The sequence below is a fragment of the Hordeum vulgare genome, chromosome 2H (genome assembly GCF_904849725.1).
Source record: "Hordeum vulgare subsp. vulgare chromosome 2H, MorexV3_pseudomolecules_assembly, whole genome shotgun sequence".
NCBI classification, from domain to species: Eukaryota; Viridiplantae; Streptophyta; class Magnoliopsida; order Poales; family Poaceae; genus Hordeum; species Hordeum vulgare.
This window is the reverse complement of record NC_058519.1, coordinates 454,428,470-454,443,752: the sequence shown is the minus strand read 5'-3', so window position 1 is coordinate 454,443,752 and position 15,283 is coordinate 454,428,470.

Here is a 15,283-nt window from a genome sequence, read left to right as displayed (position 1 = left end):
CACCACGTCACGCCCGCACAGCCGCCGGAGCTCCCCTTCGAGCTAACAGCAGAAATACTGCTGCTGCCTCCCCATCGCCCCGGACGCCTCCCCTGCTGCCTCCCCGACGCCCCGGAGCCGACTGCCCCCTCCTCCGCCACCCCACCCCCGCCGGCGACCAGCCCCCCCCCCTCGCCGGAGCAGCCACCGGAGCTGCCCAGCTCCTCTCAGCCACGGTGAGCCTCTCCCTCCTCTAGTTTTCTTTCTGTTGTTTTTTCCACCGTAGGATCTTAGATCAAAGGGTTAGATTAGATGTGCATACCCCTTCGGTTCTTTTAAAAGAATCGACGGTTTTTCTGTCACTTAAACAGAGCCGAGTAGTTTTCCTTAGATTGCGGCCGTGTGTTAGTTTTCTCTCGCAGCAAACACCCATCAGCCAATCAGAAACTGCCACGTGTACCCCTGTCTGTTAGAATCTGTTTTCTCTTTTTCTGTTTAATTCCAAAACAGAGAAAGTTTCAAAATTGTTTTGATCATAGCTTTTGATCCCGAATTCCAATGGAGTTGAAACTTGTTCCAGTAGATCACAATTTTTCTGTAGTTTTTAAAAACATATAATTCGTCTATGTTTGAAAAATTTGCAAATTTGAATTAGATCAGATTTAGTTTAAACCTTGTTTTGCTTATTCCAGGAGTTTAAAAAAATGATTTTGATTTGATTCTTTTTGCTATTGCTTCCTGGTGATTATATCTTACTGTGGTATAAGTTTAATTTTTTTTTAATATTTTTACTTGGGGTTTTAACAGAAACAAGTTTCTGCCTTAGTGACGTGTAGTGAATTCTTTCACTTAGGCCATAGCAACTATTTACTTGTGATGTTATTTTTACTTATTGTTTGATTGTAGTGCTTATGGTGTGTATTTGTCTGTATCGGTAGATCACCCGGAGTGCGAAGCTTGTTACTTAGAAGCGCTCGATCAAGACAACTATCATCAAGGCAAGTCATTTTGATCATACTATCTCCTATGTTTTTTCGATGCATGGTAGTTTCACCTTTCTTTGCCCAATTGCATGCTGCTTAGGTACTTGGAAATTTTAGTATAGGTTGTAGTATCTTGTGGTAGGCACACAGCAACCCTGATACTTGGCCCCGGGATGACAATTTTCATATTGCTATGCTTGAGTAGACGGGATTTTGGTTGAGTGCATAACCCGAGTGATGCGAGGCTGATAAAATAATCAAGACCGGTTAAGACAAGATTTTCAAGACCTCGTGATGCAATGCAACTCTGGGTGAAGGACGGTTGATCAGCTCCCTGGAGAAACCAGTGGATGACCCAGGATGCTCGAGACGGCCATGACATCTTGCGGAAAGCTTCACCCAGGCTCGAAGAGACGGACGGAGGCTTCAAGACCCAAGGCTTACCTGCACAGCCACAAGTCATTATGGGCTCTGGCTTGGTTGGACAACGTGGCGACTCTGGACACGCGGTGCTAGCAGATGTAGAAGAACGGTAGGAATGGATGGGCACCGACAGGGATTCAGAGGGACCCGTTGAAAGACCATGTTTTGATCATCCGGTCTTCAAACACCCTGAAGTGCGAGGACATACTCGGAGGCGATCAAATCTTGTGGGGAACGTGTGCATTACTCTGCAGAGTGCCCAACCTAATCGATTAGCCGTGTCCACGGTCATGGACAACTTGAGCCAAAGGCATTGAAATTCCCCTGAACTCTCGACACAACTTAATAATGATGTGGGTATTAACGACAACTCGGGTACGAGAATTGGTTGGCGGAATCATCTCGTTAACAACAAACATTGTAGTAACATTTTGCTTTCATCCCCTCTTGTTGTAGGAGAAAATTGGCTTTATGCAAAACTATTAGGCCCACCTGCCAAATATGCATGTAGAGATAGTTGATTATTATTTTTACCCCTCTCTTGATGACTTGCCGGCATATTCCTTATGCTGACCTACACGGCTGCAACGTATCATGTTGCAGAGTACTTTTCCGACCAGGAGTGAGGCTACGATCTACGCTCAGCGACATGCCCTGGAGTCGGATGGACTCGTCTACCTGATGCTTCCGCTAGTCTTTGTTAGATATCTCATGAGATGTCCTTCGGCCACTTTATTGTAATACATTATTGTAATAAAGTACTCGATATGAGATTTCGATTAATAAAGCTGTGTGATTGAACTCTTGATATATACATTGATGTACTGAGTGTGTACCAGCATGATCTTGGGATGGTACGGAAACACCAGAGGCTTGACTCGTCTTGAGTCGGGTCGCTACACATCAACCTTAGTCTTATCGACTTCAATACCTCTTTCAGAAATTTTATGTCCTAGGACGATGCCTTTATTAACTGTAAAGTGGCACTTCTCCCAATTCAAGACGAGGTTGGTATCTTTACATCTCTTCAAGACTCGATCAAGGTTGCTGAGGCAATCATTAGAAGAAGACCCGTAAACGGAGAAGTCATCCATGAAAACCTCAACAATCTTTTCACAAAAATCAGAGAATATAGCCCTCATACATCTTTGAAAGGTCGCAGGTGCATTACATAAGCCAAAAGGCATACGTCTGTAAGCAAAGGTACCGAAAGGGCAGGTGAAAGTGGTTTTCTCCTGATCAGATTGTGCAACTGGTATTTGGGAGAAACCAGAATAACCATCTAGAAAGCAGAAGTGTGTATGTTTAGACAGTCTTTCTAGCATTTGGTCGATAAAAGGCAAAGGGTAATGATCTTTCCTAGTGTCCTTATTCAATTTCTTAAAATCGATCACCATCATATAGCCAGTAATAATCCTCTGTGGGATCAATTCATCCTTATCATTAGGGACAACGGTAATACCTACCTTCTTAGGGAAGCAATGCAGCAGAGTCACCCAATCACTATGAGCAACATGATAGATAATACCTGCTTCCAGGAGCTTTAGTATTTCTTTTCTTACTACCTCTTTCATCTTAGGATTTAATCTCCGTTGATGATCAGCAACTGGTTTGGAATCAGGATCGGTTTTAATCTTGTGCTGGCATAGAGTGGGACTAATGCCCTTAAGATCATCAAGAGTATATCCAATAGCAGCATGGTGCTTCCTCAGAGTTTTAGTAACTTCTTTTCTTCATGCTCTGAGAGGCTAGCACTAATAATAACAGGATATATCTCTTTTTCACCAAGATAAGCATACTTAAGAGTATTAGGCAATTGCTTGAGCTCGAACACAGGATCACCCTTTGGTGGGGGTGGATGTCCAAGCAGTTCAACAGGCAAGTTATTCTTAAGGATAGGATATTGTTCAAAGATAACTCTATCTATCTCATCCCTTTCATCCATATGCATATCATTTTCATGCTCAAGCAAGTATTGCTCTAAAGGATCAGTAGGAGGCACGACAATAGAAGCTAGGGCAATAATTTCATCCTTACTAGGCAACTCTTTTTCATGAGCTTGTCTACCAAACTTGGAGCAATTGAACTCATGTGACACACCTTCAAAGCCAACAGTGATAGTTTGCTTCTCACAGTCAGTATGAGCATTGTCGGTGTTGAGGAAGGGTCTGCCAAATATGATGGGACAAAAGCTATCTTGTGTGGTAGCAAGAACGAGGAAATCAGCAGGATACTTCGTTTTACCACACAAGACTTCAACATCTCTAACAATTCCCACAGGGCAGATATTATCTCTATTGGCAAGCTGAATAGTGACATCAATAGGTTCCATCTCAACAGGTGCAATCTCGTCTTTAATTTCATCATATAAGGATTGAGGTATTGCACTAACACTAGCACCCACGTCACATAAACCATGATAACAATGATCTCCTATCTTAACAGAAATAACAGGCGTGGCAACAACAGGCCTATGTTTGTGTTTAGCATGTGGTTTAGCAATTCTAGCAGCATCTTCACAGAAGTGAATATCATGGCCATCAACATTGTCGGATAGGAGTGATAATAGCAATGCTAGGTTCAACTCTAATTTTCTCAGGGGGTGTAGGTGTTCTAATGTCGCCCCTACATATCACAGTTGAAGCTTTAGAATGATCCTTTATCCTAACATGGAAAGGCGGTTTCTCAATGTAAGCACTAGGAACAATAGGATCATTATAGGAAATGAATTTCTCTTCAACTGGATTGGGTTTAACTACATTGACTTCTAAGGAAGGAGGATATTTAAACCACTTCTCTTTAGGGAGATCAATATGAGCAGCAAATGATTCACACAATGAAGCTAGTATCTCAGAGTCAAGTCCATATTTAGCGCTAAAATCACAAAAAATATTTGTTTCGACAAAGGATTTAATGCAATCAAACTTCAAATTCATACATGACTTCTTACCTTCATCAAGCTCCCAATCTTCAGAGTTGCGTTTAATTCTTTCCAATAAATTCCATTTGAAGTCAATATCTCTCTTCATAAAAGAACCGGTACAAGAAGTGTCAAGCATGGTGCGATCATCATGAGAAAGCTGAGCATAGAAGTTCTAAATGATAATTTCTCTCGAGAGCTCATGGTTGGGGCATGAATATAACATTGATTTAAGACTCCCCCAAGCTTGAGCGATGCTTTCTCTCTCACGAGGCCAAAAATTATAAATATAATTCCGATCACGATGTACTAGATGCATAGGATAAAACTTTTGATGAAACTCCAATTTCAATCGGTTGTAGTTCCATGATCCAGTATCATCACATAGCCTATACCATGTCAATGCTTTATCCCTCAAAGATAAGGGAAATACTTTCATCTTGACCTCATCCTCGCGCAAACCTGCAAGCTTAAATAAACCACAAATTCATCTACGTAGATTAGATGCAAGTCTGGATGTGATGTTCCAACTCGTATAAAAGGATTAGCCAGCAGTTTCTCAAGCATACCCGAAAGAAATTCATAGCAAATATTTTCAGTAGGTGCAGCGAGTTGAGGATCAACTCCTTGTGCTTACGTTCGAGGTGAAGATACCCCGAACAAGCTCCTCAAAGGATTAGTTTCCATAGTGACAAGTGACAATATATTTCAGCACACTATATAAATGTTTCCTTACCAAATTCCACTTACCAAAGGCGCTTCACTCCCCGGCTACGGTGCCAGAAAAGAGTCTTGATGACCCACAAGTGTAGGGGATCTATCGTAGTCCTTTTGATAAGTAAGAGTGTCGAACCCAACGAGGAGCAGAAGGATCTGACAAGTGGTTTTCAGCAAGGTAATCTTTGCAAGCACTGAAATTATCGGTAACAAGTAGTTGTGTGACAAGATGATTTGGAGCAAGTAGCAAGTAACAAAAGTAACAAGGGTGCAGCAAAGTTGCCCAATCCCTTTTGTAGAAAGGGACAAGCCTGGACAAACTCTTATAGGAGGTAAAGCGCTCCGGGGGACACATGGGAAATTCTGTCAAGCTAGTTTTATCATGTTCATATGATTCGCGTTCGCTACTTTGATAGTTTGATATGTGGGCGGACCGGTGCTTGGGTGCTTCCCTTACTTGGACAAACCTCCCACTCATGATTAACCCCTCTTGCAAGCATCCGCAACTACGAAAGAGGAATTAAGACAAAGTCTAACCATAGATTAAACTAGTGGATCCAAATCATCCCCTTACGAAGCAACACATAAACTAGGGTTTAAGCTTCTGTCAGTCTAGCAACCCATAATCTACTTACTACTTCCCAATGCCTTCCTCTTGGCCCAAATAATGGTGAAGTGTTATGTAGTCGACGTTCACATAACACCACTAGAGGAGAAACAACATACAACGCATCAAAATATCGAACGGATACCAAATTCACATGACTACTTATAGCATGACTTATCCCATGTCCTCAGGAACAAAAGTAACTACTCACAAAGCATAATAATATTCACGACCAGAGAGGTAATGAGTAGTATCAAGGATCTGAACATATAATCTTCCACCAAGTAATCCAACTAGCATCAACTACAAAGAGTAATTAACACTACTAGCAACATTACAAGTACCAATCGGAGTCGCGAGATGGAGATTGGTTACAAGAGATGAACTAGGGTTTGGAGATGAGATGGTGCTGATGAAGATGTTGATGGTGACGAGTTCCCTCCGATGAGAGGAGTGTTGGTGATGACGATGGCGACGATTTCCCCCTCCGGGAGGGAAGTTTCCCCGGCAGGATGACCCTGCCGGAGCTCTAGATTGGTTCTGCTCAAGTTCCGCCTCGTGGCGGCGGCGAATCCTCCCGAACACCTCCTCCTTATTTTTGCCGGAACGAAACCCTCCTTATAGCAAAAGAGGGGGGGGGGGGGGGGCAGAGGGCCAGTAGGGAGCCCACAAGCCCCCTAGGCACGGCCAGGGGGGTAGGCCGCGCCTAGCAGGCTTGTGGCCTCTTGATGGCTTCCCTCTGGTACTTCTTCGGCCAGTATTTTTTATAAATTCCAAAATAAATCCTCGTTGATTTTCACGGCTATTGGAGTTGCGCAGAATAGGTATCTCAAACTTGCTCCCTTTTCAGGCCAGAATTCCAGCTGTCGGCATTCTCCCTCTTCATGTAAACCTTGCAAAATAAGAGTGAAAATGCATAAGTATTGTACCATGAACTGTAATAACAGCCCAAAAAGCAATAAATATCAACATGAAGGCATGATGCAAAATGGACGTATCACCTTCCTACCAAACTTATGGCAAGGTTTATATGAGGTCTGGTATACAGCATGGCATACATTAGAGAGCCCATGGATGAAGCGTAGTGTCAGTACTCATCTTCTCTCTATCTGCTGCCATGGTCGATGGTAGAGTCTTACTCAATCTCATACCTTGCAAAAGTGGCAAGAACCTCTTCTTTGAGTTTTCCATATTGAAATTCTTCAATATCTTGTCAAGGTATGTACTTTGTGAAAGACCTATGAGGCGTCTCGATCTATCTCTATAGATCTTGATGCCTAATATGTATGCAACTTCTCCAAGGTCCATCATTGAAAAACTCTTGTTCAATTAGGCCTTTATGCTCTCCAGTAACTCTATGTTATTCCCCATCAATAATATGTCATCCACATATAGTATGAGGAAAGCTACAGAGCTCCCACTCACTTTCTTGTACAGACAGGCTTCTCCATAAACCTGTATGAACCCAAACGCATTAATTACCTCATTAAAGCGAATGTTCCAACTCCGAGATGCTTGCACCAGCCCATAGATGGAGCGCTGGAGCTTGCATACCTTGTTAGCACTCTTAGGATTGACAAAACCTTCTGGTTGCATCATATACAATTCTTCCTTAAGATACCCATTAAGGAACACTGTTTTGACGTCCATTTGCCAAATGTCATAATCATGAAAAGCGGCAATTGCTAACATGAGTCAGACTGACTTCAGCTTCGCTACGGGAGAGAAAGTCTCATCGTAGTCAACACCTTGAATTTGTCAAAAAACCTTTGCGACAAGTCGAGCTTTATAAACGGTCACATTACCGTTTGCTTCAGTCTTCTTCTTGAAGATCCATTTATATTCTATGGCTCGCCGATCATCGGGCAAGTCCACCAAAGTCCATACTTTGTTCTCTACATGGATCATATCTCATATTTCATGGCCTCAAGCCATTTTTTGGAATCCGGGCCCGCCATTGCTTCTTCATAGTTCGAAGGTTCACCATTGTCTAACAACATGATTTCCATCACAGGGTTGCCATACCACTCTGGTGCGGAACGTACCCTTGTGGACCTTTGTGGTTCAGTAGTGACTTGATCCGAAGCTTCATGATCTTTATCATTAACTCCCTCTCCAGTTGGCGTAGGCGCCACAAGAACAATTTCCCGCACTGCGCTTCTCTCCGGTTCGAGAGGGGGTGCAATTACCTCATCAAGTTCTACTTTCCTCCCACTTACTTATTTCGAGAGAAACTCTTTCTCTAGAAAGGATCCGTTCTTGGCAACAATTTTTTTACCTTCGGATCTAAGATAGAAGGTATACCCAATAGTCTCCTTAGGGTATCCTATGAATACACATTTCCCCGCTTTGGGTTCGAGCTTTTCTGGTTGAAGTTTCTTCACATAAGCATCGCAGCCCCAAACTGTTAGAAACGACAGCTTAGGTTTCTTGCCAAACCATAATTCATATGGTGTCGTCTCAACGGATTTAGACGGTGCCCTACTTAAAGTGAATGCTGCGGTTTCCAATGCGTATCCCCAAAATGATAGTGGTAAGTCGGTAAGAGACATCATAGATCGTACCATATCTAATAAAGTGCGATTACGATGTTCAGACACTCCGTTACGTTGTGGTGTGCCAGGCAGCGTCAGTTGTGAAACAATTCCACATTTCCTTAGGTGTGTGCCAAACTCGTGACTCAAATATTCTCCTCCACGACCAGATCGTAGACACTTTATTTTCTTGTCACGTTGATTCTCAACCTCACTCTGAAATTCCTTGAACTTTCCAACCGTCTCAGCTTTGTGCTTCATCAAGTAGATATACTCATAACTACTCAAATCATCGGTGAGATTGAGAACATAACGATAGCCATCGTGAGCTTCAACGTTCATTGGACCACACACATCAGTATGTATTATTTCCAATAAGTCGGTTGCTCTCTCCATTATTCCTGAGAATGGAGTCTTAGTCATCTTGCCCATGAGGCACGGTTCACATGTGTCAAATGATTCAGAGTCAAGAGACTCTAACAGTCCATCGGTATGGAGTTTCTTCATGAGCTTAACACCGATATGACCAAGGCGGCAGTTCCACAAGTATGTGGGACTATCATTATGGTATTCACACTATGAATATGTGTAACATCACGATCGAGATTCATCAAGAATAAACCATTCACCAGCGAAGCATGACCACAAAACATATCACTCATATAAATAGAACAACCATTATTCTCTGACTTAAACTAGTAGCCGTCTCGCATTAAACAAGACCCTGATACAATGTTCATGCTCAAAGCTGGTACTAAATAACAATTATTAAGGTTTAAAACTAGTCCCGAAGGTAGATGTAGAGGCAGCGTGCCGACGGTGATCACATCGACCTTGGAGCCATTCCCAACGCGCAATGTCACCTCGTCCTTAGCCAGCCTCCGTTAATTCCATAATTCCTGCTTTGAGTTGCAAATGTGAGCAAAAACACCGGTATCAAATACCCAGGAGCTACTATGAGCACTGGTAAGATACACATCAATAACATGTATATCACATATACCTTTTACGTTGCCGGCCTTCTTATCCGCTAAGTACTTGGGGCAGTTCCGCTTCCAGTGACCTTTTCCCTTGCAATAGAAGCACTCAGTCTCAGGCTTGGGTCCATTCTTTTTCTTCTTCCCGGCATCTGGCTTATCGGGCGCGACAACGGCTTTGCTGTCTTTCTTGAAGTTCTTCTTACCCTTGCCCTTCTTAAAACTGGTGGTCTTGTTGACCATCAACACTTGATGCTCTTTCTTGACTTCTACTTCTGCAGATTTCAGCATCGAGTACAACTCGGGAATGGTCTTCTCCATCCCTTGCATGTTGTAGTTTAGCACAAAACCCTTGTAGCTTGGTGGGAGAGACTGGAGGATTCTGTCAATTACGGCGTCATCCGGAAGTTCGACTCCAAGCTGAGTCGGACGACCGTGCAACCCAGACATTATGAGAATGTGCTCACTAACAGAACTGTTCTCCTCCGTCTTGCAGCTAAACAACTTGTCGGAGACTTCATATCTCTTGACCCGGGCATGAGTTTGAAAAACTAGCTTCAGCTCCTGGAACATCTCATATGCTCCGTGTTGCTCAAAACGCCTTTGGAGCCCCTGTTCTAAACTGTATAGCATGCCACACCTAACTAGAGAGTAGTCATCACTCCGCGCTTGCCAGACGTTGTGAACATCTTGGGATGCCGCGGGAACATGAGGGTCACCTAGCGGCGCATCAAGGACATTAGCCTTCTTGGATGCAATGAGGATGAGCTTCAAGTTGCGGACCCAGTCCGCATAGTTGGTACCATCAACTTTCAGCTTGTTTTTCTCTAGGAACGCGTTGAAATTGAGGTTGACGGGTGCGTTGGCCATTGGATCTACAAAGTTCGTAAAGACAACTTTTAGACTAAGTTCATGATAATTAAGTTTATCTAATCAAATTAAGTATGAACTCCCACTTAAATCGACATCCCTCTAGTCATCTAAGTGATACATGATCCATGTCGACTAACCCGTGTCCGATCATCACGTGAGACGGACTAGTCGTCGATGGTGAGCAACTTCATGCTGATCGTATTCAACCATACGACTCATGTTCGACCTTTCGGTCTCTCGTATTCGAGGTCATGTCTGTACATGCCAAGCTCGTCGAGTCAACCTAAGTGTTTCGCGTGTGTAAATCTGGCTTACACCCGTTGTATGCGAACGTTAGAATCTATCACACCCGATCATCACGTGGTGCTTCGAGACAACGATCCTTCACAACGGTGCACACTTAGGGGAATACGTTCTTGAAATTTTATGAGGGATCATCTTATTATGCTACTGTCGTTCTAAGAAATAAGATGAAAAACAAGATAAACATCACATGCAATCATATAGTGACATGATATGGCCATTATCATCTTTGCTCCTTCGATCTCCATCTTCGGGCATTGCATGATCATCATCGTCACCAGCGTGACCCCATGATCTCCATCATCATGATCTCCATCATCGTGTCTCCGTGAAGTTGTCACGCCAACTACTACTACTACTACTACTACTATAGCTAACCGTTAGCAATGAAGTAAAAGTAGTAAACACATGGCGTTGCATCTCATACAATAAATTAAGATAACGCCTATGGTTCCTTCCGGTTGTCATACTCATCGACATGCAAGTCGTGAATCCTATTACAAGAACATGATCATCTCATACATCACACATGTAACATCACATCCTTTGGCCATATCACATCACATGTCAAACCCTGCAAAAACAAGTTAGACGTCCTCTAATTGTTGATGCAAGTTTTATGTGGCTGATTTGGGTTTCTAGCAAGAACGCGTTCTTACCTACGTGACAGCCATAACGATGATATGCCAAAACTAGAGTGGGAGAGACAGACACCCGCTAGCCACCTTATGCACCTAGTGCATGTTAGCCGGTGGAACCTGTCTAACGTAAGCGTACGTGTAAGGTCGGTCCGGGCCGCTTCATCCCACAATACCACTGGAAAATAATAAGACTAGTAGCGACAAGCAATTGACAAAATCAGCACCCACAACCTTTTTGTGTTCTACTCGTGCAAAGAATCTACGCATAGAAAACCTGGCTCTAATACCACTGTTGGGTAACGTAGCAAAAATTCAAAATTTTCCTACGCCATATTCAGATCTTCCTATGGAGAGACCAGCAGCGAGAGAGGGGTGAGATCGTCTCCATACCTTTGAATAACGGTAAGAGGAAGCGTTGCTAGAACGCGGTTGATGGAGTCGTACTCGCTGCGATTCAGATCGCGGTGTGATTCCGATCTAGTGCCGAAACACGACACCTCCGCATTCAACACACGTGCAGCCCGGTGACGTCTCCTGCACCTCGATCCGAGGGAGAGGTTGGGGAAGAGCTTCGGCAGCATGATGGCATGGTGGCGATGGAGCGATGAGGTCTCCCGGCAGGGCTTGGCCAAGCACCATGGGAGACGAGGAAGAAGAGAAGCAGGGCTGCGCCGAGAGAGAGATGAAATTGCGTGTCTCCAATGGTCAAAACCCCCACTATACATAGGGGAAGGGGAGGGTGGCGCCCCCTTAGGGTTCCCACCCCTAAGGGGTGCGGTAGCCCTAGATGGGAGGCCAGGGCGGCGGCCAGGAGGGGAGGAGGGGGTGGCGCACCCCTAGTGGGCCTTAGGCCCACCTGCGCGAGGGTTTCCCCCTTCCCTCTCCTAGGCGCCTTGGGCTGGGTGTGGGGGGGGCGCACCAGCCCACCCAGGGGCTGGTTCCCTCTCACACTTGGCCCATGTAGCCTTCCGGGGCTGGTGGCCCTTCCCGGTGGGACTCCGGAACCCTTCCGATGGTCCCGACACTTTGCGGGGTGGTGCCTGAAACATTTCTGGTGTCCAAACCCATCCATACTATATATCAATCTTTACCTCCGAACCATTCTGGAGCTCCTCGTGACGTCCGAGATCTCATCCGGGACTCCAAACAACCTTTGGTAACCTCGTATAACAATTCCCTATAACCCTAGTGTCATCGAACCTTAAGTGTGTAGACCCTACGGGTTCGGGAGGCATGCAGACATGACAAAGACACCTCTCCGGCAAATAACCATTAGCAGGATCTGGGTAACCATGGTGGCTCCCACATGTTCCACGATGATCTCATTGGATGAACCACGATGTCAAGGATTCAATCAATCCCGTAGACAATTCCCTTTGTTTGTCGGTATAGAACTTGCCCGAGATTCGATCGTCGGTATCCCATACCTTGTTCAATTGCGTTACCGGTAAGTCTATTTACTAGTTCAGTAGCACATCATCCCATGACTAACTCCTTAGTCACAATGAGCTCATTATGATGATGTTCTACCGAGTGGGCCCAGAGATACCTGATACGTCTCGAACGTATCTATAATTTTTGTTGGTTCCATGCTATTATCTTGTCAAACTTTGGATGTTTTGTATGCCTTTTAGATCTTTTTGGGACTAACTTATTAACTCAGTGCCAAGTTCCAGTTCCTGTTTCTTCCGTGTTTTTGACCCTTTTCAGAGGAGAATTTTAAACGGAGTCCAAAACGGAATAAAACTTCCGAAAAGATTTTTTCCGGAACAGAAGATACGCAAGGGGCATGAGAACCAAGGCAGAGGCCACCAGGGGAGGCCACAAGCCCCCTAGGCGCGGCCAGGGGGCCGCGCCTAGCAGGCTTGTGTCCCCCCTATAGCTCGTCTGCCCTACTTCTTCCGCCTATAAATCCCCGAAAAATCCAAAACCACGAGAGAGATCCACGAAAATACTTTTCCGCTGCCGCAAGCTTCTGTCTCCGCAAGATCCCATCTGGGGCACGTTCTGGTGCCGTGCCGGAAGGGGGATTCGGATATGGAGGGCTTCTTCATCAACACCATTGCCTCTCCGATGATGCGTGAGTAGTTCACCATAGACCTTCGGGTCCATAGCTAGTAGCTAGATGGCTTCTTCTCTCTCTTGGATCTTCAATACAAAGTTCTCCATGATCTTCATGGAGATCAATCCGATGTAATCTTCTTTTGCGGTGTGTTTGTCGAGATCCGATGAATTGTGGATTTATGATCAAATTATTTATGAATATTATTTGAGTTTCTTCTGATCTCTTATATGCATGATTTCATATCCTTGTAATTCTCTTCGAGTTGTGGGTTTTGTTTGGCCAACTTGATCTATGATTCTTGCAATGGGAGAAGTGCTTGGTTTTGGGTTCACACCATGCGGTGACCTCTCCCAGTGACCGAAGGGGCAGCGAGGCATGCATCGTGTTGTTGCCATCAAGGGTAAAAAGATGGGGTTTATATCTATTGCATGAATTTATCCCTCTATATCATGTCATCTTGCTTAAGGCGTTACTCTGTTCGTCATGAACTCAATAGACTAGATGCATGCTCGATAGCGTTCGATGTGTGGAGTAATAGTAGTAGATGCACACAGTATCGGTCTACTTGTCTCGGACGAGATGCCTATATGTATGATCATTGCCTTAGATATCTTCATGACTTTGCGCGGTTCTATCAATTGCTCGACAGTAATTCGTTCACCCACCGTAATATTTGCTATTTTGAGAGAAGCCTCTAGTGAACACTATGGCCCCCGGGTCTACTTCACACCATATTTTCAGCCATACACTTTTACTTCGTTGCACTTTCCACCTTCATATCTCACTTTGCAATCAATCTTGAAGGGATTGACAACCCCTTTATAGCGTCGGGTGCAAGCTCGTTTGTGTTTGCGCAGGTACTCTGGACACTTGGCTTGATTCTCCTACTGGATTGATACCTTGGTTCTCAAACTGAGGGAGATACTTACTGCTACTGTGCTGCATCACCCTTTCCTCTGCAAGGGAAAAACCAACGCAAGCTCAAGAGGTATCAATACCTCTCCGTCACACGGAGTGACAAATCCCGATCTCGATTCGTGCCAACCCAACAGATACTTTCGGAGATACCCGTAGTGCATCTTTATAGTCACCTAGTTATGTTGTTTCGTTTGATACACCCAAAGCACTCCTACGGTATCCAGGAGTTGCACAATCTCACGGTCGAAGGAAAATACACTTGACATTAGAAAAGCTTTAGCATACGAACAACACGATCTAGTGCTATGCTTAGGATTGGGTCTTGTCCATCACATCATTCTCCTAATGATGTGATCCCGTTATCAATGACATCCAATTTCCATGATCAGGAAACTTTGATCATCTATTGATCAATGAGCTAACCAACTAGAGGCTTGCTAGGGACACATTGTGATCTATTTATTCACACATGTATTACTGTTTCCTCTTAATACAATTATATCATGAACAATAGACGATTATCACGAACAAGGAAATATGATAATAACCATTTTAATATTGACTCTAGGGCATATTTCGAACAGTTGGTAACCCCAAGTGGAAGGTTGAGATGTAGTGAGCAGCAAGTTTTCCCTCACACACAGACTGTAAGGTTTATCGAACCAGGAGGACTCCTAGGACCATCAAGTAAGTGTCTTCCACCCTGGCGCTAGCAGAAGATGTGGACCTACACACACAAATAACTTTGCTCCCAACGAATACAGAGAGGTTGTCAATCTCTCCGGCCTTGTAGTTTGCAAAGGATCAAAACACAAGCGGGAAAAGTAATAGTGATTTCAACGGATAAGTAAATGAAAACGGTAAATAGTGGAGGTGTAAACAATGATGGTGATATGGACCGGAGTCACATGATGTTCACTAGTGATGTCTCTCTCCCGAAAGACGATAAACAACTATGCTTGGGTAAACAAATTACAGTTTGGCAATTTACAGAATTATGAACGCACCGTAATGCTAATTATGATACTTGATAGTTAGCGGTTCAATAGTAATGGGCAGTACGCCAAGACAAGTAGACCATTTATTCATTAGCATATACTTACTAATCATCCACCTTGAGATATCTATTGAGAACATCTCACCGGTATTAAGTTGCGAGGCCCACCCAAAGTGTAAACTCAAAGCAACACACAACTACATTAACGAACTATGCGTAAGGTAAACAATGCTTGCAACCGTGGTCACAAGCACCGTTGTTTTCTCCGTGGTGGCACCAGCACATCCCTTAGTCTCATGTTTCTATCACTCAAGCTAGACATCGAGGGGCATGAACCCAAAATCAT